General features: G+C 32.1%; 1 protein-coding gene across 2 annotated transcripts in view; it reads right to left on the reverse strand.

The window, feature by feature from the left end:
• Window positions 1-21,489, reverse strand: part of LOC115886779 — a 335,249-nt gene extending 313,760 nt beyond the window's left edge. For both annotated transcript variants that reach the window (XM_030906064.1, XM_030906063.1), the window contains exon 1: window positions 21,180-21,489. The gene's annotated coding sequence lies outside the window, so the exon portion shown is untranslated. The remainder of the gene's footprint in view (window positions 1-21,179) is intronic.
• Between the last annotated feature and the right edge of the window lie 3,562 nt (window positions 21,490-25,051).

Raw genomic sequence — 25,051 nt, forward strand, 5'->3', positions numbered from 1 at the left:
TCTAACATTAAGGTTTCTATCGAGGAAATACATTTTTAGAAAGCATATTTTTGGACACAATTTAGTGTGTATTTAATTTGTTTTCTCAAACTTGGCATTTCTAAAAGTATCATCAGATAAATATTTTAAAAGAATATTTTTTGTTGGTAGATTGACAGTGCCAGGCTTCAGGAAATTTTCAAAACTTCATATGGCAACACTGATAGTATCGAAGTCGTAGAACGGTAGACATACTTTGACACATTTATCAAATCAGTCGGATTTTGAAAGGGGTTGGGTGTACATCATTACAATATATTTACGATTTTGAAGGTTATCCATACATCTCGAGACGTTTAATCTTTTAACAATAAAAATAATTAAACGTCCGGTTGTATCTATACTGCTCATGTTTTTGTTGCTGTTTCAGCATAAGTTAAAACAAGCATTAAAAAAATGACTAAAAATCAACTTTAAAAAAGGACAATTAGCAAAATAATTATAAAAAATTAAATCAAAGGTTCAAAAATACCTCCCTGTTGTGCTTCGCAATAGCCAAGACGGTTATAAAACTCTGACCTAACTTTAGCTAACATAACAGCGGGGATATTTTCTAACGACTGAACGATTTTTAATCGCAGCTCGTCAATATTCATGGGTCGTTCATGGTATGGCCATAAATGGAATTTTTTACATATCCCCACAGAAAGAAGTCATTGGGCGACAATTCAGGAGAGCGTGGTGGCCAATTAATTGTGCCTTGTGTGGAAATTAGCCGATTGGGAAATGTGGTTTGAAGGAACAGATTTACGTTCCGCGCGTTATGCGCAGGACAGCCATCCTGCTGAAACCACACTTCCTCAAAATTGATTGGCAAATTTCGAACTGCTGGTACAATTTCGTTTTGTAGCATATCCAAATATTTGGCAGCTGTTAACATACAATCAATAAAAAAAGGCCCAATGATAGGATTTTGCAGCATGCCAGCCCAAACATTTATTTTTTGTGGATATTGTGTCCGCAGTGCCATACTAAGGTGCTTATTTTCTCGAGACCAATAACGTACTATCGAAGGATTGTGGTAGCCATGTAAGGGAAACGAGTTTTCATCTAAGAATAATATATTTTCCAAAAATAAATTATTCCGATCGGCTCTTTCTCTTACAGCCTCGCAAAACTCCAGACGTCTGTTACAATCTGCGGGAAAAATTTCTTGCGTGGTCTGATTTTGTAGGACTTATATCCATGCCTTTTTAAAACTCTGCGCACCGTTCGAGCATTGCAACCAACTTGTTCGGCTATATTTCGGCTTGAACAAGGTTCGCTTGTTTCGACAGCGGCACAAATATTAATTTCCTTGTCGGGAATTACCTTCTCTGCGCCTTCCTTATTGTCACAATTTCTGCACGCCGCAATGCAGCCTGTTTGCTCAAATTTATGAACAATGTTGCGTACAGTTGTGGCATAAGGCACAGGGCGATCTTGAAAGGTGAACACATAACGCCCAATGACCTCTTCCACACTTGAGGAAATGTAAAACCATTTAACGATATGCACCTTCTCTTCGGTCGTATAAATAGCCATTTTTGAAACACTTAACGTACACACCGAAACAGCTAGGCGAAAAGAATGATGCAAAAATAGTTTGGATCTCAGGTGATCTATTTCCTTTCCCCACCTTTTCATCTACATAAAGGTGCGTATTCACTATCCGAACGAACGAATGCTACTATCCAACGAGCGAACGTCCAGTCTTGTTCGCGCGGTTCTATAATTCTCATTCGTTTGCGAACGTCTTTGATATACCGAATGGAAACAGATGAGGGAGCGAACCGAATGGCGAACGGCCGCATGCATTCGGTTTGCTGTCCAAATATACCGAATTTCATTCCTTTGTTCTTTCGGATAGTGAATACGAACCTTAACATAAAGCACCGCCCCTCTCAATGCGTTCTCCCACCATGCTTATGCTTTGCCTTGCCCACACCCATAAACCAGCAACTGTATCGGTCGCACCGGCTCCTCGCCGGCCCCTTTTGATGCTGTCTCTCTGTCTGTCAACCGGTCGTTTATTCTCTGTCTTACACGTTAAATCCTATACACAGTAATCAAATGACCAGGTCGGTATACATAAAATTAATGGCATTAATTTGCAATAGCACCTGGAACCCACAGTTTCATTATGGAGCCAGATTAAACCAATCAGAATGAGTATTATGTTACCGTAAAAGCCCGAATATTGGTTAAACGTAGGGTTACCCACGTAGGAGCCCGAAATATGCAAAAAATGTCAGTTTAGGTTAAGTATAGATTAGGCCTATATTTTTTTATTAATGCAAAACCAACTAAAACCTAATTCTAATCTAACCTAAACTCACTCCCCCTTTTGCATATTTTGGGCTATTACCTAGGTATTTCTAGGTTTAACCAATATTCGAACTTACGGTTAAATTCGCCGTACAAAAAATAAGTAATAGTTACTGTAGATAAAAATAAATTAAAATATAGTTCCACGATAATTTAGTTTGCAACTTCTTTTCATCATACCTAATAAAAAACCGTCACAACCACAAATATACATAGGTGCCCATAATATGAGTAGCGGTATTGACGGTTTTTTGTTATGATGAAAATGTTGTGTGATATGAAAAAGCAATAAAATATATTATCGATTGCAGGAACTATACCTAGTTTACCTTCAGTATGTCCAATTAATATAGAACATTATACCTATGCATGATATCTATGCATGAAAATTTGCTACCATTATATTTTGATAGTTGAGTTTTTGAAATTATTATTTTATAATTATTATTTCTTAAACAAAACAGACCCACAATAATTCAAATCTTTATGATCCAAGACTTCCAAGAATTATAAAGTAATCTCACGTCAATTTTTCACAGTTTTTTTTAATTATTGCATGCTTTAAATGTTTGCAAAGTTAACAAAAATATTTCTTTGAATACCTTGCAATTGATATATTTGCTATTTAATATTATCAGTTCCCCCATTAAGCCTATTTAATATTATCAGCTCTGCATCATATCCGAAATTCAGATTGTGTGTGACACAACGAAGAGTCAACGTGCAACGTGAACGACAAGAAAAATGGCAAGTAAAAAAACTTGTAAAGTCTTAATTACTAATTACACAGTCCTTCCCTTGAGTTCTCCTGCCTAAAATCTATATTGCCTTTCCTAAGATTTTAAATATAAATGATTGAAACTCAAGTTTACCACAATTTAAACTTAAGATAATTATTTAATTATTAAATCCATAATTATACTAAAATATAACACTTACGAAGTTTCTAAATATTAACTATTTCTACTTAATCCAGTAGCGTAGCGTAGGCCCCGCAGCACCCGCAATGGGGCCTCGTGATTTTGTTTACTAAATACATATATATGTGAACAGCGTCCCCTACAATTTCCAAAAATATTGTGTTGATTTATTTTTTAATGTTTTATTTTTTATGTTCTTTTATTATTATTTTTTCTAGTTCTAGTTATTATTTTTTCTAGTCTATAAGTTTTTTTTTGTTTTTATATTTTAAATGACTTGATATACGTACATAAAGCTATATTATGTTTTTAGTGTGTTTTTTTTATTTTAATATAAGGGCACCAAAAAAATTTTGCGGGGGGGCCTCACATTTGAAGTTACGCTACTGACTTAATCATTTAATAATTCTGATAAAAACACTCTTGATTATTTATTTTGAAAATCATACGGGCTATAATCATTAATATGACTATATTAACAATACTTAAATCAAAATTTATTTGAAGGAATGCCATAACCATCATTACAATAAATTGTAAAACAATAAGTATGTAATAATAACTCGGAATAATTATTAAAAACTGCTCATCGCGTTATAGATGTCGGCGTCTTGTCTCTATTATTGTATTACCCGTTTAGCTATAGTTTGATTTCAGATAATGCAGATTTTAATGTGCCATTTATGTTTTTTATTGGAATTATTATTTTTAGCATATTTTGTATACTCTATGAAGTGATTTTAAGAAGTGCTCCTGTTCATTTTTCATTTTTCAATTATTAAAGTGCCTATTTAGATACATTTAAAATTAATTAATTAATTGGTGTATAGTATTTGTATTATGGGTTTGTTTATTTTTTATGAAATGTATTTTTTTCCTATTAAAATAAACATAGCTTACTAAATCACTAGCCAGCCATTTTTAAATACAGGGTGTTAATTAAGTATCTGGCCAAACTTCAGGAGATGATTTTTTGAGTGTTTTTAAGGTAAAAAGTTCATATAAACATGTGTCCGGAAATGTATAATTTTAAAGATGTCAATGTGTTTTCTAATAGGCCTTTTTTATTAATATCTCAAAGATCCGTTGGCCGATTTTGTTGAAATTTCGCCGTGTTGTGAACTTTGATAAGTTAGCACTAATTAAATGATAATTATTTACAACAATATTCAAACGATAAAAACTTATCCCGATAAAAAATATTTGGCACCGCCTTGGATTCATTTGTTTTTACGCCTGTTGGCGGTGGAAACCATGCAAGCTTTTTCTTTGTCCTAAGTTGTTAATTAAAAAAATAATAATCATATAAAAAAAAATATAGGTCCTAATAGCCTAAATTTTATCCTTGTTTATAATAATATACAAGGATTTTATCAAAATGTATCAGCAGATCCGATGAGACCCGAGTTATTATATGTTTGAACAATAGTTGTTAATTATTCCCTTTATTGCATCAGTTGTGCGCATTATCCTACGCGCCAGAAAAATGTTGCATTAGTCAAATTTAGTATTTATGTTATTCCGCTCTTTCACGTATAATTTGCCTCTTGATTCTCTACGGAAAAGTTAGATTAAAATAGCCCAACTGTACCTAACAGCCCATGCCTTGACGCATATTATAATAATATCGGCTTTCCCAGACTAAACATCCATATCCATAAAATAGTTGGCCCACACACACTAATAAGACCTCATTTCGGCCCTCGAACGGCCTTGCGATCGACTTACGTGTTGACAAGTTGATTAGGCAGGTTATTGAACTCATGTTGCCTCTAGCATGTCGTTTTTTCAAAGATGGGTCCCATATAAACGCGGCCAGAAGTATTTTCAATACTAAAAACTTTATAAACCTACCCGACTAGTCGGCGCGTCTCGTGTCGCATGAGAGAAACAGAAATCCAATGAAATGAAGGTAGGAATCAGGAATGCACGTTGCGTTGTTGCTTTTGGGGATGGTCACTTAATATAAGAATAGTAACTTTTGGAAATGGGGTGTTATTCTCGCGCCGAGAATAATATGCTTATTTAAAGTATACACCGATTTCAAGTAAAAGTTTTTAAAAAGTTAAGAATACTTATTACATGAAAGTATTTATACTTCATTTAATAATAGTTTCTTCTTTGCTAAATGATTTTTATTTACTTGATAGTAATATAAGTTTTTCTTAAATATAAATCATTTTATTCTTTTTTTTAGATTCAAAATTACTTAAAGTGACTATAACTATATTTAAAAAACAAATGTAAAAGTACAATAGATCCAAATATTTGTTGTACTCATGGAAAGAATACTATCCTTAAAGAAAGTGTAAAATTTTAAGTATATGATTGTTCTTGAATATAGAAATTATTTTTTTCCGTTTACTATGTCAATGCTAGGCTGTAGATCGCAAGTAATACTTTCTATTTTTGGAAAGCAAGTCTAGAACCGGAGGAACTGTGCTCCCAACCTAACAATAGCCTGCACAAGCTGGTGCAGAGCACAGGAATAGCACAAACATAATAGGCCTTACAGGATAATATTGGAGAAAACTTAATATTGAGGAAGACTGACTTATTATTACTGATGAAGATGCGACTGACATGTGTCAATAGACCCTTAAAGCCTGATAACACTTGGAAATTATATAATCTCAATATCAGCCAAGTCAGAAAACTAATTAAAACCTCAAAATTAAGACGATAATATAACGAATTTAGCAAAAAGCCGACGTCTTATATTATTGAGGCGCAAGAGCGGGGCCAGAACGAACAGCTACAGAAACTTGGCTGACCTATATCACGGAATTTTCAAGTAGCTTTCAAAGAATTATGAATGATGAATATTTTAAGCAATTTGGCAGTGGATCTGAAAGGAAAAATTATTTCCTCGGCAAGAAACTTGGCCAATTTTTAATAATTCTTCATGTATTTTAATGGAAAATATATGTAATTATTTTTATTTAATATCTTTTACCGCTGAAAAAAAGTTAATTTAGTTTTTATAACTATTGTTTCTATTTTGTGTTTTTTAAAACCATGTAGATGTTGAAAAAGATTTTGTTGAAAAAAGGGTTTATTTAATTTAAATGTGTCACTTGGTCTATATTTTCAAAAAATTCTGATAATGAAACTATTCTAATAATAACCACAGTTTATTTATCATCATTGATGGTTTTTGAATATTTGTCTTTCATCTAAAACGCAAGTCTTTTTTTTAAGTTTTCAATAGGTTTTATAAATTTTAATCACAACCTTTTTTAAGGACATACTCTTGTAAATAACTTAAACACTACTACGCGGAAGAGTTTTAAAGTTAATAGGTGCCAACCATGGACATATTCGGCGCCGGGTTGACTAACTGAAGTTTAACATTCCCGCTGGGGATTCAGGTGGTAGCTCTGCTGTAAAAAATGTCGAGTTGCCACATTTGTTTATTCATTTCCTGAATTGTCATTCGTTTTGACATTTTAGTTTTGTATTACGAATTTTTGATTTAAATGAATTATGTTGTGATACTTTAAGGTTAAATTTTTTACTAACAAACCTTGCAGTAGAAAATTGTTCATTTTAGAATCTCTTTTAGTGTACAAACAACTCATCGCAACTTTATTAGAATATTTTGAACGGGAAAGCGTTATGACCAACAATTTTACTATTTCAGTAATTGTTAATAACTCCGTAGTTATGTTTTTATTATGCTCTACTAGGTTTTTTAAGTTTTAATCACAACGTTTTTTAAGAACATAATTTCTTAATAAAAAAAATATCTTAAACACTACTAAGAAAAAATATTCTGTAGTAAAAGTATTATTTACAAAAAATTCATCTATAGATATTTATACCGCCTTTATAGTCAATGTTACACCATGGTCTATGAATCCTTTACCCTTGTTTAAACCCTTAAAAGGTTGTCTGTCTACTTCGGTTTTCAACGGCAGACGAAAGATGCCGTCTTCTGATTTCTGAATCCAATTCCACGTCGAATTTACGGAATTTCTATCTTATCTTGTCTTCACGCCAGGATTCTCTATCTCTTTCTCTCTCACGGGAGTTATAGTAACATTTATTACAGAACTTGCATTTTAAATTTGTAGGAAATGAAATTTAGACCTTTATGGTTCGTTATTTTTTAAACAAATTAAATATCATATTAGACTTCATTTTTAGTAAGTTTCACAACATAAATAATGAACAAAACTTTTAAACAAAAACAGACCACACAAAACAAATTGTTGGTTAGTAGTAAGGATACTATAGAGATAAGGATAGTTCGATTCCTATCTTCCTGCACTGTCAGTTTTTTTACGCCATCTACTGACCGAGTTGAAGTTGGCGCTAAAGATTTTAGACAGTGACAGTTATTTTTGCATTTGACGGACGAGCGCACAGTGCGTTGGAAGATAAATTTAGCGGGACAAATCAAGCGTTTGATTAGAAATAAGCCAAAAAATGCCTACTGATAAGAATAAATAGTAGACATTCCAATTGATATAAAAATGCATGAGTATTCTTTGTATATCTATACATTTTTATCAACCAAATTTGATCGTTTTTTGCTCAGCAAGGCAGAGGTTATACGAAAACAAAATATTTAAAAGTGCTTATACATTTTATTCCAAAGCCAAATTATGTTGAAGATTGCCAAAGGTATGTACTTTTCTACTGTAGGTTTATTATTTGTTAAAATCCTTCGTGCCTTTGTTCTGCAGATATCAAACTTTCACTTTTTCAAATATTGATATATTGAATAATGTAGACCTTTTGAGTTACCAATAGTTACCAACACAGTAGTCACAGTGATAATGAGTTCAAGCTTAACATGTGAATGCCCAAAAGTTTAATTTCAATCGGATAGTATAAAAACGAAACAAAGACTCGTTAAAGGGTTAATTGAAGAGCATTCAAAAGAAGAATTTGGTTTTGCAAGTACTATGAGCTTTAGGGCTAGTGGGAGTAAGGATGCTGCTGTAATTGTTGATACCTTAACTCCATCGAAGGGTACTTAAATTCACGAGTTTAAAAAATTAATAGCTGCCTATACACGGAAAGGCCCAGCCTTCGGATTTGACCTTGAGGCCGGGGCTTTCACTCAAATTACCATAGCGGAAATATATCCGCGGACTTTGCCTTTCACGCAAACCTATGGTATTTTGGGTTAAAGGCCCGGACCCAATGCCAAGTCCGAAGGCCGGGCTTTTCCGTGTATGGGCAGCTGATGAATGACACAAATAATAGTCAGTTCGACAATTTTCCTCAAGACAAAAATATCCAAATGATGTTCTAGTTAAATAAAGCATGATGATATGCTAAAGCCTTTTTTTACTTTCTGATAATTTATAATAAAACTAAATGATTATTACTAGTTTTAATAAAAGTTTAAAAAATTGTCTTAGATACTTACTATATATGAATTTACAATTACCGAGTGTTAAAATTAAAATATCTACCTATCTTATTTATTATCTTCAAAATAAAATAATTTTTTTAAAATAAAATATACAGGGTGTTACAAGATTACAAAGTAATTAAAAAATAACTGCTAAAGAGCTTTGTAAGTATTTCATTTGATATAATTTTCTGTATTTGGCAAGAGTTTACAGTACGGTTATTACGTGTCATTTACGCATAATATCATAGTTTTATTATCTTGTATTTATTTATTTATTAATAAATAAATAAATTTTACCATATGGTTGCTATATATTAGACCATTTGCTACGTTCTTAGATTTTAAGTCCCAAACATCACTCCTGAGATTTTGTCCCGCTAGAATAACCATCCGCCTCACTGTGGAGCGCTGGTCCCTGCGTGACGTAAGCATCCACGGCGACTCAGGGTGCAGCCACACTATCCTAAAAACGGCGTATCGGCGTAACGGCGTAATGACCTTGAATAGATTTCCAGTAATTCTATTGGCTGAAACATTCATCTGTCAGAAATTTTATCTGTCAAATTCATCTGTCAAAAATTTCAGCCAATAGAATTACTGGAAATCGATTCAAGGTCGTTACGCCGTTTTTAGGATAGTGTGGCTGCACCCTGAGACAGCGGCGATTTGACGCGATCGAACAGTCCTTGGGTTAGTAGCAGTTAGTCATTGAATAAGAAGACTAAGGAAGGAGCATAATGCTATCCATGTATTCATGCATGGTGGGCGGAAAAAGCGCCATAAAAGCACTCTAGGGTGGGGATCCTTGACAGTTCTGTTTGACGATTCATTTGACACATTTGAATTTGATTTGAAATTTTGTGGATTTGTCACTCTTTACGGAGCTTATTTTATGTTATTTATTATTTATTCTACTACTGATAGTTGTATAAAGGTAGTAAATCTAGATGGAAATTGTGGCAGAACTTAAATTAACAGTGGCACTATCGCGATTTATCGAAAAAGACTCTAAAATAGTTGGTTGTGTAGCGTGCGGTAGATCTCGGCAAAAATTGAGTGAAATAATGGAACAACTTTTCGCTAGTAAGGGACTATATAATATACATACGTGTAGTAAACCGATCATTAATGAAATTCACTTAAATTAACTAAATTATATATTTTTCTTGCATTTTAGCTTTTATTTATTACTTAGTCAAAGATTAGATGTCAAAGAATTTAGATACGTTAATTTGACTTACCTGCTTCAGTAGCGTATCGGATGTTTGTGGTAATAAATACTTATTATAACTTATCTATTTTTATTAGAATTATATATTTTTATAACAATTTTAATAACTACCAACATTTATTCACAACGTAAAATAAAACAACAAATTATTGAGTCTAACCCACGTCTACCCTACATCATAGTTTTACATTTTTTAAATAAAATTAGAACGACACTGATAAACCGGAATTTAAGTCGCCCATATTTGAGGCCCATCGCGGTGTACCTAAGATTTTTGATATGCTCCTTCCTTAGTCTTCTTATTCAAAGCAGTTAGTAGTAGTCAGAGATATAGATGCAGTAGTATTTCGGTTTAATGAACACAGCTGCCAGGGTTATCCGGCCGTGTGATAAAAAATTATCGTTTTTTAAAAATTAAAAAACATTATAAAATTATAAGGCTAGAGTGGTATATGGTTTTATATTAACTAATTAACTCTAATTTTATAAAAAGTATTCATAAAAAATAAATATCCTTCAATTTAATAGCTGTTAGTAAGAAGTTCCACTTCAGGTATGGGCACATAGTGCACGCACATTTTTTTACTTATTTTAACCCACAAATATCCCTTATATTTTTATAAAGCCTCTCTCAAAGCTAAAAGACTTTAGATTTGACCTAGAAAAGACCTCCCTCATCACTCTTCCATCAGAATGGAGCGAAACGATCTGAGGAACAACAAGAATTTGACCAATCCATAATGAAATTTGAAAAGCGTTCAACCGAACCCTTTACCCCACTTAACCCCTCTCCTGTCTTCCATCGGCGTTCTAAAGCCCAGATAAAAGCCTCTCGCCAGTAGACTGACGTCCAACCGAGCTTTAGACATAAATAAAAGCTATTTCCATTTTTTAAGCGGCGTCACAAATAAAATTTGACAAGCCATCGACATTAATTTTATTTTTTGGCCTGGCGGAGATGTCGAGACATCGCTTTTACCCGGCCCTTCGCTTTATAAAATGATGTTTTGTCTTTAAAAAACTCGTCTTTTTTTCGGCTGGAGACACGAATGTAGTCTAAGAATATGAATATAAAGAAAACAGCAGTTATTAATAGATTGAGTTTTGTTTTTGCAATATTTTTTTTTATCTAAATAAATACAATAAATAGAGAGTCGGGTAATGGGCATGTTTCATGTTTTTCAATTTCCACGTAATTACGCAGATTTCAACCTAATTAGTGCTTGCTACTTAGCCTTTTTTATATAAAACTTAATATTATGCCAAAAAATGGGGTAAAAGTTTGAATTTCACACTTACGCGCACTGTTATGACGTATGTAGCTCTCGCCAATATGATTGGCTGGTTTTTGGTCTCGAAATAAACTTGGTGAATTTTATGATGTTGGCAGCAGGGGGGTGACAGTAAACCGGAAAATTGGAAACAGTTCTGGCGCGGTCCTACCCAGGCAGAAAGCATGGCCTTCTAGACTGTCCTAGACAAAAATCTGAATATTTCTATATGATTTCTGTCAATTTCTGTTACGGAACATTTTTATGCACGTCGGCGTCCTCTTCTTTTGTTTGTGTGTCAGCCATGTGTCAACTCCCGAGGCCTTTGGCAAGGTCGGGCGCCATTTTAATTTTTGCCGTTTAGATTTGATTGGAAGTTTGTTTATGATATTTCGGCTGAAATTTATAAGTGCAAAGATGTTTTTGATATAAAGTTCCTTGTTAACACTTTAATAAAGTATATGTGATATTAATGACATGAAGAAAATGATGAAATCGACGTTTCTGCGTGTAGTAGGTATGGGCCATATTGTATGTAGAAATAGGTAATATATTAACTGTTTTTATATTTTTTTAGCTTTAGACACAAGGATCTTGGGATATTCTTTGCCAAGGATTTTTCCGTATCTCTACTATTATTAGCCTACATTAATTATGTACAAGATGAACAGAAATGCGTAATGACATATCACATAGGTGTACCTATTATGTATTTTCATAGCAATAATGCAATAAATCTATGTATGTAGATTATTTTTAAAATACAAATGAGGTATTAGATGTATATGTATCATATTTTTTTATTCATTTTATTTTCATTCAAATCCTGTTTGATTTAATTCACAAAAGTCTTATGTACCTATGTTTATGTTTTTTACATTTTTTTTTTGATTCCAGGTTTTGCATGGGTTCCTGTTGTCTTTTTCCTGCTTCCAGTTATTTAGTTTTAAGCCCGTGAACCTGTGAAAACATTTATTTATCTTCAAGTTTCTGTAAGTCAGTGCACTGTTACTTTACTAATTCACTTTAACATAGCATCATGATGTTAATTAAATATTTGATATTGATACAGTAGTTTATGTGTTTATAGCTCTTTAATTGTGTTGATTTGCATATTTACATTGTTCTAAATTCTAAATAAATATTTTTGAGTAATTTTGTTGTATTATTTACTACTAGAAAGAGTAAAAAGTATATTAACCCTCATTTAAACCTCCTGAACAGCCCGCCATTAAAAACCGGAAACGGAAATAAATTTCATAAAATTGAAATTGTCATGTCTATGTCATGTCAAATGTCCCAGCCGCCATATCTGAAAATTAGTTACCCAGGCAGCCACGCTGTTTCCATAATTTAACATTGACTTGACACTTCTTCTTGTATTTATTATTTTATGGTTGGCAGCATTGCTGTTTATTCAATGTCAAAATGATATTGTTTACAATTGTTTATTTTTGATTTTAAATTAAATTTGCATTTAAACTATTTCCAATTATGCTGAAAAATTAATTGTTCTATTGTTGGATAACATTTACCAGTAACTATAATAAAATGTTTTTGTACGCGCCGAAAAAAAAAAGGAAAATTGTAAATGATGTTTTTTTTTCAGAAAATTTCTCTTAAGCTATGAATATGATTTCAAAACATTTCAAAGTGAGTTTATATTATGTTTGATTTGTTAAATCATTAATGGCCTGTTTTTTATATGTGGAAGAATGTGGGGAAAAATTAATTTGAAAAACATGTAATTCCTGATAATTAAGATTAATAGTATTTCCGGAAAATTACAGTATTCACAGTTATGGTATAAAACAAGTACGCTACAATCTGATCATGAAAAGTACGTCTAGTATCTGACCAAGAAAAGTTAGAGAAGATGAACAAGGCAATTAGAAAAATTCTATTGGCACCAATAATGTTAATAAATATCTTCATGGTTAAGTTATATATATATATATATATATATATATATATATATATATATATATATATATATATATATATATATATATATATATATATATATATATCAGGAAGATTCGAAGGAAACATACATTGTATATTACATATACATATTTTATTATTTTTTAAATTTATTAAATTAAAAGGCAAGTAAATATAAAGTGTTTTAATTAAAATATTGTAATAATTTACATTTTGATGGTGATAAGACTTACTGAATATCAGGGCAGTCAATTTACAATTAACCCGCTACAGGAACATAAAATATAAATATTATGAGAAGGCAAGAATGGCAATAAAAGTTGCTAGAAAGTAAGATGTTATCTTCCTTCATTCTACATAAATCATAGCGTGGAACTTTATTTGTTATGTATCACATAATGTTTACATGCCGCCTAAAATTAAAATATAAATAGATAAATAAAAACCCCTCATTAGTTCCCTCCACTTTCTGTATACTTTTACCATTGCAGTCACATAATGTTCAGGTGTACTTTTTGTTTGATTGTACAGAAGCCCTCTTTTTATTGAACGTATCCAATCGCTGTTATCATTATGATTCACTCTATGCTCTATAAACAATGGTTTTATTACTTTTAAATAACTTCTGCAAGAAAAAAAAATCTCACCTTGATATTTTAACTTCTTGATATCAGCACTTAAGTATTTTAAATTGTCTATATAAAAACTGTCCACTATATACTCCGTCACCATTCGAAAATGATCCGAAAAAGTTTTTTCATAGTTTCGAGCCATTTAGATAAAATTAAAAGTTATAACCAAGAAAATTTACCGCTGAACCGAAAAGCACGAAGAAAAATAATAACACAATCCAAACTGGCTGCGACGATACGCATGAGCCAGGGAATCAGTCAGACCAACATATGATATGAAACTTTTCTACGATCTGAAACGTGATTGGTGAAGGCTATGTACGTCACAACTCAACCGGAAATGTTCAAGTTTGAAATTATAATTAAATTCCTAAAATGATATCATGGAATTTTTCCTAATTTCCTATTATTGTAAGTAATGAAGATTTAATCTATGCAATATACAATGATTTATTTGCGAATTTATATTTTTTGGAACATGCCCATTATCATATTTCTAAAATTTGTCTACGCACCGAAAAGCAGAATAACTGTTAAAATATTGAAACAATTAATGGAAAAAATATAGAGAAAATTAATATTGAAATATACAGGGTGGTCTGAACTGTATTCCGGAAATTTCGGCAGCATATTCTGCAGATAAAAATAAGTAAAAAAGTTCGTATAAATGTATGTCCTAAAATGTTTAGTTTCGGAGCTACAGTGTGTAGAAGTTTAATTTTAATTTTTATTTTTTCCAAATAGTTTCTGAAGTAACTTCAATATTTGGATGAAAATGAGTGTCTGGGAGTTTTTTGACAAGATAAATTTGATTTTAATGTCAACACGAGTCCTATTTGTAGGAGGCGCCACCAGTTTGGATGTTAACTGTTATGAAGAGTAATAACTTTTCGTCCGTACCTGTAGACAACCTACTAAGTTAAAAAATATACATTTCCGTGATTTTTACGTGAAAAATTTCTCTTGATAAAAATCGCTATGAGCAACCGTTCTCAAGTTATTTAAAATGGAAATAGTCAATACATGTCATAATTGACGAAAAATAAACATGTTGAGTAGATAGTTATTTGACTGAAATGATAAATTTGAGAACTTTTTATTTTTTTTAATTGAATTTTTTTTTAATGATAAAACAGTACATGTTGAACTTTTGGCACAAAAACATTTTAAATTTATGATTTCCGTCTAATAACTATTTAGTCAACATGTTCAATTTATGTCAATGATGACAGTCAGTTGAACTTTTAGTTACGTAATCGAAGGCGCGGTTTTTAAATTCATTGTTGCCGACCATGGACATATTCGGCACCGGGCTAACTAACTGGAGCCCAAATATTCCCGCTGGGGATTCAGGTGGTAGCTCTGCTGTAAAAAATGTCAAGTTGCTACATTTATTTATTTATTTTCTGACATTGTCATTTGTTTTGATATTTTAATTTTGTATTACAAGTTTTTGGTTTAAGTGAATTATGTTGTGATAATTTAAGCTTAAAATTTTTACTAGCAGACCTTGCAGTCGAAAATTGCTCTTTTTAGAACATCTTTTAGAGCGAAGTGAACAATAAACCCATCGCAACTTTATTAGAATATTTTGAACGGGAAAGCGTATGGCCAACAATTCGACTATTTCAATAAATAATTGTTAATCACTCCGTAGTTATATTTTTATATATACTCTTCTGTTTTAAATCAATACGAAACATAAAAAGATGCTAATTGAAAATCGGATAAAAAGTATTGCCATACTCGTGTAGAATATATAACTTCGAAATTTTGGCGAAAAAAATTGAAACGTGACATTTATTGAAATTGATGGCTGGATGTTACGGTTGCCTTTTGATCAAGATTTAACCGAAAATAAACATCAATATTTAAAATTTTAATTTCGCCTAGTACACTTTTTCCCCGCGATTATAAACGAATTCCGCGATTTACGTAGGGCGTATTTTTTGATAAAAGCATCAAGTTAAACGCGTTTGGTTTTAAAAAATCTAAATACTAACAGTATATAATATGATTAGGAACTTTAAACTTACTAAGAGAGTATGATTAGGAAGTTACAGTAAATAGTTTTTGTTATACATTTTATATTTTGTTTCTAAAGATGGAGGACAATATACTCTGTGAAAACGTTAAGCAAATTTACTTACTCAGTAACAAGCCGATTTTCAATTCTACACACTGTTATTTTACAAAATGTTTTTCAATTTCTCTTTCAGTGGCAAGATTATTACCCTTTTTTCAAAGAACAAAAGTATATCATGTCCTAATAAATTATGTACCAATCGTATTCAAAATTTTGCTTCAAAACTAATGATTCAAATTAATGGGTTATATTAATACGATAGTCACATAGCATGATTGAGAATTTTATACCATTTAAGGAGGGAGATATACCATTTAAACATCAAATAAATTATTAGTTTTTTTAGATTTTTGTTTTTTGATTTTGAGGCAAAATACCCACAATTTTTACAAGAAATAAAATGCGTCTCATATCCTAGACAATTATGATTTTAAGTATATTTTGTTAATAACCCCAAGAGGAGTTCGGTTTTACCAAAACGAAATTAGCTACTATATACGTCCCTACACCAAACGACAACATATTTGGGCCGCTCCGCAATACTCCACAGCATAAAATTGACATCCTCGATGCGATTTGTTGAACACGCGAGTTAATCTACATAGTATGGCTGCCGAGTAGCGCACTCGGCGCAGCGGCATTCCTTGGTGGCAGGCCAGAAAAGCCGGTGCATTCTACAAATTTAATTTCGCACACACACAGCGGCACCACGTTTGCACAACTTCCGGTTTAGATTTATCTGTGGATAAACAGTTTAGAGAGCCGTTCGCAAAGTGTCCTAAATCAATGTCTGTCGGATCTGTGGAAAAAATAATCGCTCGGTTCGATTTGATTGAAACACTTTTTTAAATTGGTTTGCTTTTTTTTGGTTGGCGGACAACCGAAAAAAAAATAACAAAAACAGAGTCGAATTTTTTTTTAATTTTTTTTTAGTTTTTGTTTATTTTAATCAAATGCTACCTATACACGTCCGAATTGCTTGATTCTACGGACTGAGCATCGAAATTGAATATTGCCTTCGCATTACTCTATTTTACAATAAATCTATTTGTAATCATCGGTTGAATTTTCCTCATACAAGGCTTCTATTTTATCAAAAAGTACAAAAACTTTTGTCTGGTCTTCTTATAATCGTTACCTATTACTACTTATAACGAAAAAAAACGAAAATTATATACTAAAAAATGACTTGACAGAAGAAATGGGCCTATTATGTGTTTTGCTCGCCCAATCCAATTTACAATTATTAGATGACAAACTAACACAAGGAACTAACGCTGGAACTTTAACATAAAAACGTTACGCTTTCAAAGCGGTAAGCGAAAGTATTCGATTAGCGGAACGCCAAGCAGTCGATTTTGGTATTCTCGTTGCCGTGCGAATCGTTTTCTGGATACGCGTTGGGCACATATTGGCAGCATAGCAATTTCTCAGGTATCTAATGGTCAAATGTGGATAAAACAATGAAAAATGTTAATGTTACGTGAATTACATAACATATTGTTGAGTTATGTCAACATATTTTTCTATGCATGTGTCATTATTCTTATTATACGAGGGAAATGTTGAAGATGCTTCTCAGCATTTTCGATGTTTTGAACAATATTTATAGCTGCCAAGTTGTAAATTTATCAATTACCTTATTGAGAAATTTATAGAAGAAGTTGTTTTCACTAAAGAGCAAGAGAACGCAGAAAAACAAAATTTCTTTATTTTTACCGAGAGTTCGACAAGCAAAACGATCATTTAAGATAGCCGTTTTCAAATCGCTGAGCGCAATGGGTAAAGACGCTAAGCGCGTCAGATGAGAATACCCAAATCGGTAGTTAAGTGCGCGAAATTAAGCGAAACTTAAAAAAAAACTAAGCGAAAATTAACGTCATATACGCTGAGCGGCTAAAAGCGCTTTCTAAGTTACAGGGTTCGGGCCCTGGCTTTTCAAAAAGTCTAATAACTTGGATACTGAACCCTCTATGTAGCTCTTTGTCAATGGCTTATATAAAATTATATAACCATTGCCTAATATAAGAAAAATGTATTCTGTCTTTTCTTTTTCAGATTGACAAAATCTGCACTTTGCTTCGTCCATCAATCTCGTCAGCTTTTGATGCCTATTAAGTTTGCAGAGCCTTGTTAAGTTTGTAGTTGACCCTCTACTGTTTTGCCAGTCTTCTTGTCTTTATTTTGAGGTAAAGTGAGTATTGTTTTTATATATAGATATTCTTAATTTCTTAGTAGTAAAAGTAGTTTTAGAAACAAGTATTGATAATAATTTCAGTCGCTTCGAATACTATGCGTAATTTATTAAAAACTGACGTATAAGTTTAAAAATCAAAAATTATTAAAATCTATACTAATATATAAAATCCTTAAGTGACTGACATACTGATTAATCACGATCCTGCTCAAACCACTCAACGTAAGAAGCTCAGTTTTGGCATACAGGTTGATTCTAGGATGTAGAGGTTCGAAAAGAAGGGATTTTTCGAAATTCCAGTTCCAAGAGGGTGAAACCACCCCTCAAATATTACAATATTTTTTATTTAAAAAACGGTCAAGTTTCCGAAAAAATGCTTAAACACGTATATTTTATTTTGTTTTTTTACATATTTTAAGATTTTTTAAAAATGTATACAAGGTGTTTCGAAAAATCTGGTCATTGATTAATCACGATCCTGCTTAAAGCGCTTGACGTAAAGAGCTGATTTTTGGAAAACAGATTGACTTTAGGGTGTAGACGTTCGATAAGAAGGGATTTTTCGAAATTCGAATTCTAAGGGGGTGAAACTATGCCTCAAATATTTAAATATTTTTTATTTAAAAACCGGTGAGTTTTTCGTAAAAACTCTTAAACACGTATATTTTATTTTGTTGTTTTACATATTTTAAGATTTTTTATAAATTTATACAGGGTGTTTCATAAAATATGAACATTGAGTAATCACGATTCTGCTTAAACTGCTTGACGTTTAAAGCTGATTTTTGGTAAACGGATTGACTTAGGGGTGTAGAGGTTCGATAAGGAGGGGTTTCTCGAATCTCGATTCCAAGAGGGTGAAAACTCCCCTCAAATATTACAATATTTGTTATTTAAAAAACGGTTAGTCTTTCGGGAAAATGCTTGGACAAGCATAATTTATTTGGTTTTTTTACATCTTTTGAAATTTTTTAAAAAATCATACAGGGTGTTCCAAAAAGTTGGGTAATTTCTTAACCACGATTCTGCTTAAATTGCTTGACGTAAAAAGCTTATTTTTGGTAAACGAATTTTTCGAAAATCAAATTCCAACGAGATGAAACTACCCCTCAAATATTACCAATTTATATAATAATATCGCCATATTGTTTTTTCTCATGCTGACATAAATGTGAGAAAATTTTATCCAGTTTGTATGTTAATGGAAATTCTTGCTTTGCTTTATCATCACTATTACAAATGATTAATTCGACGCAAACGAAGTCGCTGGTACACGCTAGTAGAAAATATAAAATCATTCCGGACATGCAAATGATAAAATAAAATAATTTTTAAAAATAGTGTAGAAAAACTTTTTATTGTTTTCTATAAAAATACCAATTTATAACAAACTTTTAACAAATTGTAAGAATCTACTAATATTACATTAAGATAATGTCAATTTATCAAAACATCAACGCTTTTAATAGACGTGTCTGTTTAGTAATTATATTTAGACACACATTTTAAATAGCTTTTCTTTATTCTTCTTGTTTTGTTTTTTGCTTTTGGCGACAGGAGTAATATATCACCAGAAACGTTAAGCATTTTATGTTGGTTGATAAGCTGGTTTCCGTTTGGACGCAGAGGCATTTTACACAAAATGTTCAATTCACTGACAAAACACTCAGAATTTTTGAGTCAATATATATCAAAAATAAAGTTGCTCTATAATTTTTAAAATATACAGTATGTCCTCGAAATGTCTTTAGTACAGGAAAACCTTTTTTATTATTGACATTTTGAGAAAAATGAATTCTTCATAAATATTTTTGCTTGTTCTAAAATGGTTATAATCCCTTTATACTTTCCAAGTTTTCATACCGTTTTAGAGATAATTACAAAAATCATGAAAATATGGTTGAATTTTTTATTCGTGAATATGAAAAAGCTAAATATGGTAATAGAATTTCGATTTAATTCTTTGATATATAGATGGTTATTATTAATTTTGATTAACGTCATATTTTTTCTATTTATTAAAATAAAATTTTCCGATAACTATTATCACCCTATCGATGGCATTAACATAAATAAATGTTGTGCTTCTTTAACATTTTCAAGCAGCAACCATATTTTCATGTTTTTTTTATTTTCTATAAAACGGTATGGAAATTTAGCAAAGTATAAATGGGATTAAAAATTTTATAACAAGCAATTTTTTTATGAAGAATGCATTTTTCTCAAAATGTCAATAATAAAAAAGTTTTCCTTTTGTAAAAACAATCCGGGGACATACTGTATACTTCCATGTTTTAAGATATAGCATTTTTATGTTAAAAAAATACGTTGACATGTATAGTTTTCAATAAAAATAATAATATTTAAAATTAATCAACTTTAAAAAAACTCACTTAAATTTTTGACATTGAATAAAATATGTCAAAAATGGGCGTTTCCATATTAAAATTTTTAAAATCTCAGTTTATCAAATATAGTTTATACGATATTTATAAAACACGTTATTCAAAGTTTATACAAATGATTTATACAAATTTTATGCTTAAGATATATATTAACAATAAAGCGGAGATCATACACCAATAGATTACGATGTTCTGTGAGTGAATTTATATTTTAAATTTGTAGATAGTAATTTATATAGAATTTCTCGTCGAAGTCATATTTATAAAAATATACAGGGTAAATCATAAATAATTGAACATATTTTTAGGGGCGGTTTTTTTAATCCCAACAACACGTCTATGAGGTTTTCTTGCAAAAAAATGAAAAGATATATATAAAAAAAAGATTTTTTTTAAATTTTAAAAACAAAATACCTTGATATTATTGCCAAATAGGGCGTGGATTAAATTTAGAAAAGCAGAAACACAAAAAATGCTGTAGTTTCTAATTTCTTTTAAAGTAAAATAGCACAGCTATTTTGTAGTTATTTAAAAAACGGTAAAGAGAAAATATGCTTCTTATCGAGTTCTACCAACTTTGAAAATATGTGCACTTATTTAAGACTCACTCTATATATTGTGTTAGTTTTAAATAGCATAGCAGATATTTTATTCTGATATAAGTGAAAACACTGAAGTTTTAAAAATATTACTTAAACTTTATAAAGACAGTGATATTAATATTGTTCAAAATGTTTTAAAAAAATTCAAACTTTCAGAAAAAGAATCATACGTACTTTAACGAAAAAAAATATCTAGAACCTCAGAAGTCAACCTCAACAGTTTTTTTCACTAACCAACTTTACAGTGATTCAACAAACATCCCAAAAAACACTGCGAGAAACTCAACAAACTCCTAGTCCGTTCGCTCGCGAAATTCAAACTTCGCGCCACGAACCGGTGACGTGCACTACTAACCGTGGGGCGGCCGAAACCCTCCCCACCACCGCTAGAATCGTACGACGAGCGACGAAAAGTCGTCGCTGCCTGCTGGATGTGTAGACTCGCTGCCGGCTTTCCGCAGTTTGGTCGGTGGTGTTGGATGCTGCTGCCGCTGGCCGTCCAGATGAAACTGAGAGAAGCAAGAGAGTCGAGGTGGGTGGAGTTGGAAGGGCGGGGGGAGGAGGGGGAGACGCGGCCGCGACGGACGGCCGAGGAGTCGCGCAAGAGGTGTATTTTGCACTGTGACGTATATTTCCTAGAATGTGTACGAGTGTGATTTCGGAGATGTTAGATACTGCTGTTTGTTGGGTTTGGGATCAATTTGCTGTCTAGTAGTTACGATATCTTGTAGATTGTAAGGGAGAGGGGAAGATAATCACCGCGACCTTACAGATATATTTGCCCCCTTTCTTGCCCAAGTAGAATTTTTGGACACATTTTAGGTAATGTTTCTAATAATGGTGTCTGTTTCTTGATACAAAATGGAAATGGTATGTCACAAATAGGAAACATTTTCAAAACCTATATATTTTATATGACTTTATTACATGTGCTTCCACTGTGGTGGTACTAACCGTTTCCTGAAATGTTTCGATGCAAAATGAAAACTTTTAGAGCAAATGTTTCAAAACATTTTCTGCAATTTGTGTCCAAGATGTTCCCGTTTTCAGCAGCCACTATATCTAAATCTGTAGAAACAAAACACCAAACTAAAATAGTCTATGTCTGTGTGTGGATTTCAAAATGAAAACAACCATCAACAATGTCGACCTCCGCCATAATTTTTTTGTCTTAAAATCTTTCTCTTTAGATTTTCTCGCACAAAAAATGTCTGGCAAAAGCAAAGTCATCGTTTAATTTCATATTTTTAATGTCCCTTCTATATATCCTTAATTGTTGCTACAAAATATTTTTGTTTGAAATATAGATTTTTATTTCTATATCATGGTTCTGAAAATAAAAATATATAAATCAGTTAAGTACAACGCGTTCTTATGGGTTTAAAATCTCAACTGCCGATAAAAACATATATTTTAGTTAAAAACGCTAGCCGGAATCACTACCACATCAATCACTACCCGCGGAATTTTAATTCATTATTTATAAAATTGGCTATACCTGACTATACTGTACCTGACTATAATATACCTGCTGACTATACTATTATAACCAATTAAAACATGAAAATATGTATTCCATTGTGGAAAAAGGAGAAAAAAACGTTTGCTAGTAACATTTTTCTTCGGTTAGGTTAGGTTAGGTTAGGGGGTATGGGCAGTGGCTGTTATTACATTTATACCTAAAACACATAATCTCTGTAATGCGTATAATAAATAATTATAAAATCGCATAAGAAAAATATCTGTATTTGGACTCCATTACAACCATATGTCGTTCCTTCTGAAAATAAAAATGGTTTGGTATTTTTGAAATTTTTGTATAAGTAATTAACGCTATTTAAAACATTTGTAGCGCGCCCATAAATTGCTCGCTAACAGATAAGTTTGTTTCCCCCCTTACGCATACCCCTGAGCTACAGAACGCATCGTCATAATGTACCCATTTTTTACTATATTGGGAAATTAAAACAACTCTGGGTGCACGTCATCAATGACGCCATGCGTCGTCTTATGGAGTTTGCTGGTGGTCGTATTATGATGCAACCAAAGTTATTTTAATTTCCTCATTTTAGACCTACTTATTTTTTTTCCATAGCAACTGTTTGCCTTATATCTATCAAAAATTGTAGATAAAATAGTACTTTAACCACAAGGGAAGATTAAATGATACTTTAACAGCGAGGATAGGTTAAAAACTTTTGTTTCTTCTTGCACGTTTTTTAATTGCTTCGATTTTTGAAAAATTTTTTATTCTTTTTCATAAGTTATTCGGTATTTAAATGGAAGTAGTTTGGATATGGCGTTTAGCCTCAGGATATGGTGTCGCCTCAGCCTGAATACCTGTTGGTAATTTACTTATTTCTTTTTGAGCCATTTTCTGGCTCCAGTTCAATCAGCAATCGACGCGAAAGAGAATTAAAAGCTATTGACTCAAAACTGACAACTAAAGAGACAGCTTTACTTATTTGTCAAATTACATAGAAACCAACGCCAACCCAGCACAATATTTTTTCTACTCGTAATAAATTCCTTGAAATAATAATTTCTGAATATTTTTTAAAACGTAACTCGCTATGGAAAAAAATATTGTTGTATACACGACGATAAAATTGCATTATCGTCTCCCGAAATTAATTCACTCGCGATTTCATCACTCGTGAATTAATCTTTTCGGTCGACGATAAAATACCATTTCATCGTTTTGGATAAAAAATAACTATTAAGTTAAAACGATTAAATTATTTTCTGTATTTATTCCTGTCTTTTGGAGACGTAAGCATAAATTAACGAAAAAATCTTGACACATATGCTTGCATATTCAAGCTTGAATAACTCTGGCCAAACTTCGTAAACGCATGTATATGTATTTTGCCCAAACACCGTCCATGTTCCAAATTCAAGATTCCCGAAATATATTCCGAAATTGTCTGTCGACGGCCACGACGGGCTGGAATTTATGTACGGCCGACGGGAATGCGTTTCGGGACGGACAGAGTGGCCCGTGCTCAGGTGCAGACCGACGCATTCGAAACCGAACCGTTTCGGCTTTTCTCCAAATTGACAGGTTTAATCTGCTCCAGAGCGGAACTATGTCACTGGTGCAGCGCATATTTGAGGATTATTCCTAATTCCCTGATGCGGATGAAGTGCTGTTCTACTAACACAAATTGTTTAGATGTTTGACATAAACTACAGTCAGTCAGTTCGTAAATTTTTATTGTATCAACTTGTAACTCAAGTTGTAATAACGAAGTGTGAAATGTGCGAAAATGAAATTGATAGTTACTATTTAAAATTGTTCCGAGTGCTCAAATATTCCACTAAAGTAGCTTTTTTGAAGTGAGATTTTGATATTGTTAATGTGTTTACGCAAAATAATCTTACTCTAAGCAAATAACGCACTTCTCTTGCTAATGGTTAACTCCTGATGGACACATGCCATCAACTTCAAAGAGTTCAAGTATACCGCTAAGTATACTATTAAACTGGTCTTTTTAAAGTTAGATTTTGATATTTTAATAGCTTTTACGCAGAATAATGTTACTTCGAGTGAATAACGCACTTCTTCAGTGACCAGAGACTTGATCAGTGGCCAGATTTCTCAAGAAATAAAATGTATCTCGTATCTTAATAAATTATGATCTTAGTTAAATTTAAATTGATTTAATAATACGGTGACCAGTGGCGCAACTAGGGGGGGCTTAGCCCCCCTAGACTCAAAATTAACCCTCCCAGATGTTTGGTGCGGTTCAATAAAACCACGTGATATAGTGTGATTCTACGAGCAAAGCTGAGTAACAAGCGTCAGGTTCTCATGGTTGATCACCAAACTTTATTGATATTAAAAACTAAAAAGAACTAAAAGAAATTAAAAACTGGTGCTGCTAATCCACCGAAGATTTATTTTCAGCCAAAAATACATAAAAATAATCGACCTTTCAGACCCATAGTATCGTTTGTGGGATCACCTCTGTACTCTCTGACAGGTTTTTTAGCATCTCTTTTAAATGGTATGTTTGTCAAGAACGACAGTTATGTCCGAAATT

The sequence above is a fragment of the Sitophilus oryzae genome, unplaced genomic scaffold (assembly GCF_002938485.1).
Source record: "Sitophilus oryzae breed Bouriz unplaced genomic scaffold, Soryzae_2.0 scaffold_496_pilon_pilon, whole genome shotgun sequence".
Classification (NCBI taxonomy): Eukaryota; Metazoa; Arthropoda; class Insecta; order Coleoptera; family Curculionidae; genus Sitophilus; species Sitophilus oryzae.